The sequence below is a fragment of the Rhipicephalus microplus genome, unplaced genomic scaffold (genome assembly GCF_043290135.1).
Source record: "Rhipicephalus microplus isolate Deutch F79 unplaced genomic scaffold, USDA_Rmic scaffold_1105, whole genome shotgun sequence".
Taxonomy (NCBI): Eukaryota; Metazoa; Arthropoda; class Arachnida; order Ixodida; family Ixodidae; genus Rhipicephalus; species Rhipicephalus microplus.
The window spans coordinates 6,724-10,000 of NW_027465649.1; the positions used below are offsets into that span (position 1 = coordinate 6,724).

General features: G+C 56.6%; 1 non-coding gene across 1 annotated transcript; it reads left to right on the top strand.

Annotated features, from left to right (window-relative positions):
• Positions 1-505: 505 nt before the first annotated feature.
• Positions 506-2,320, top strand: LOC142796099 (small subunit ribosomal RNA). The gene has a single exon (XR_012893546.1). It is a non-coding gene; the product is annotated as a small subunit ribosomal RNA (ribosomal RNA).
• The last annotated feature ends 957 nt before the right edge of the window (positions 2,321-3,277 follow it).

The window sequence follows — 3,277 nt, forward strand, 5'->3', positions numbered from 1 at the left end:
TGATATGCGGCGGGCTTCGGCCTCGTCAAGCGTGTCCTCGGGTCTGCTCCAGGGGAATCCACGGCAGTCGTCTGCAGCCTCATCCGCTTGATGCGTTAGGGGCTGGTTGTCGGACGGTGCCGTTTTACCACGATATCGAGGTGTGTTCCGTGTCGTCCTCGGGCGATTCAGATGCGAAAGCGCCGAAGACGCGGGCGTGACCCGTCGTCTGGCGGCTTTGCAGTCTCGGCTCCGTTGCTAGTTCCGGCCGGTCCACCGACAGTGCAGCGGGCTTGGGCAACCCGCACGGCGCGACCGAGTCGATGCAACGAAAAAGAGCGAGCATGAACGTGCTTCTTGCCGCACGGCTCCCACTCGTCTTTCGGGAAGGTTGTGCCGTAGCGAGCTCGAACGCCGTCATCTCGGAGTGCAAAATAAGCGTGTTGGGGCGCCTGAAGGTGGCCTCCGCCGCACACAGACTGCGTCCGGCCCGCCGAAGGCGAGGACGGACGCGCAGTCGAACGATTACCTGGTTGATCCTGCCAGTAATCATATGCTTGTCTCAAAGATTAAGCCATGCATGTCTAAGTACATGCCGAAATAAGGCGAAACCGCGAATGGCTCATTAAATCAGTTATGGTTCCTTAGATCGTTTCTTCCTACTTGGATAACTGTGGCAATTCTAGAGCTAATACATGCAGTGAGCCTGGAGCCCTTTGGGTAACGGGTGCTTTTATTAGACCAAGATCGATCGGGTTTCGGCCCGTATTGTGTGGTGACTCTGGATAACTTTGTGCTGATCGCATGGCCACGAGCCGGCGACGTTTCTTTCAAGTGTCTGCCTTATCAACTTTCGATGGTAGGTTACTTGCTTACCATGGTTGTTACGGGTAACGGAGAATCAGGGTTCGATTCCGGAGAGGGAGCCTGAGAAACGGCTACCACATCCAAGGAAGGCAGCAGGCGCGCAAATTACCCACTCCCGGCACGGGGAGGTAGTGACGAAAAATAACAATACGGGACTCTTTTGAGGCCCCGTAATTGAAATGAGTACACTCTAAATCCTTTAACGAGGATCAATTGGAGGGCAAGTCTGGTGCCAGCAGCCGCGGTAATTCCAGCTCCAATAGCGTATACTAAAGCTGCTGCGGTTAAAAAGCTCGTAGTTGGATCTCAGTTCCAGACGAGTAGTGCATCTACCCGATGCGACGGCTCGGACTGAACATCATGCCGGTTCTTTCTTGGTGCACTTCATTGTGTGCCTCGAGATGGCCGGTGCTTTTACTTTGAAAAAATTAGAGTGCTCAACGCAGGCGAGTCGCCTGAATAAACTTGCATGGAATAATAGAACAAGACCTCGTTTCTGTTCTGTTGGTTTTTGGAATACGAGGTAATGATTAAGAGGGACGGACGGGGGCATTCGTATTGCGGCGCTAGAGGTGAAATTCTTGGACCGTCGCAAGACGAACTACTGCGAAAGCATTTGCCAAGAATGTTTTCATTGATCAAGAACGAAAGTCAGAGGTTCGAAGGCGATCAGATACCGCCCTAGTTCTGACCATAAACGATGCCAACCAGCGATCCGCCTGAGTTACTCAAATGACTCGGCGGGCAGCTTCCGGGAAACCAAAGTATTTGGGTTCCGGGGGAAGTATGGTTGCAAAGCTGAAACTTAAAGGAATTGACGGAAGGGCACCACCAGGAGTGGAGCCTGCGGCTTAATTTGACTCAACACGGGAAAACTTACCCGGCCCGGACACTGGGAGGATTGACAGATTGAGAGCTCTTTCTTGATTCGGTGGATGGTGGTGCATGGCCGTTCTTAGTTGGTGGAGCGATTTGTCTGGTTAATTCCGATAACGAACGAGACTCTAGCCTATTAAATAGGTGCGGGGTTCCCAGCACCTTACAACCTTCTTAGAGGGACAAGCGGCTCCTAGCCGCACGAAACAGAGCAATAACAGGTCTGTGATGCCCTTAGATGTCCGGGGCCGCACGCGCGCTACACTGAAGGAAGCAGCGTGTCTTTATCCCTGTCTGAAAAGACTGGGTAACCCGTGGAACTTCTTTCGTGATTGGGATAGGGGCTTGCAATTGTTCCCCTTGAACGAGGAATTCCCAGTAAGCGCGAGTCATAAGCTCGCGTTGATTACGTCCCTGCCCTTTGTACACACCGCCCGTCGCTACTACCGATTGAATGATTTAGTGAGGTCTTCGGACCGATGTCCGGCGCGGCCTTTCGGTTGCGCCGGTCTGTTGGAAAGATGACCAAACTTGATCATTTAGAGGAAGTAAAAGTCGTAACAAGGTTTCCGTAGGTGAACCTGCGGAAGGATCATTAACGGATTGTGAAGGGTGAGCGCCTCAGCTGCGTCTGCGCCCGACACTTTCTGCCGCTGACCCCGTTTGGACGCGGGGTCGGCTTTTCCCCACGGGGCTGCCTGAATGTGGAGCGGCACCCCGTGACAAATTGTTGCGCCCAGCGGACGCCAACACCGCGACCTTGGACGGTCGGCCAGGTGGCGGACGCGGGTACAAACGGCGCAACGCACTCATAGGTCGGCTTTCGACCCGCCACTGCACCGTGGCTCGAAGCGCTCGAAATGCGCGACCCGACCGCTGCGGGACCGCCTAGTACTGTAAACAGGAGCGGCGGAGCGCGAACGGCGAGTCGTGGTTACGTCGGTAGAAGGCGAGGCTGCGCGTTCCCGAAACGCCAGCCGAGTGCCCTCCCGACCGTTCGAGCGTGCAAGAACGAGACCCGACAATCGCGCGGCGACTGCCAAGTACGAGAGGAACGGCACAAGCGTCGGCGGTCGGTCAAGGAACTGGCGATGTGACGGGTCCGCTGTGCACCAGTGCATACCGTCCCGCCGTCCGCGGCAAGCGCCTCCGCGTCCTCGGGTGACGGAGGCTGCCGGTCGGTTCTTGCAGGCGAGGGATCTCGCTGGCACCGGTTCGCGTTGACGCGCGGCCGGTCATGGCACGGCGATGCGACGGCCGAGGTGCGCAGTACTCGATGGAGGAACCGCACGCTCCGATGACCGTCCCGCCCTCCGCGGCGTATGCGTACCGACCGTAATGGTTGCAGCAGCGCCGGCCGGCTTTTGAATTCGCCACACGAAACACGGTGCGAGATCGCGGTTAGGGGAGCGTCGACGTTGCCAGGCGTTTTGCTTGCTGCCGAGGGAAAGGCGGCACGGCCACGTCGCGCTCGTCGCGATTAGCGGGTCTGCGCGCTTTGGGAAGGTGCCGCAACGACTTGCCGAAAGAGGAAGCACGGAAGAACGAGGGACTT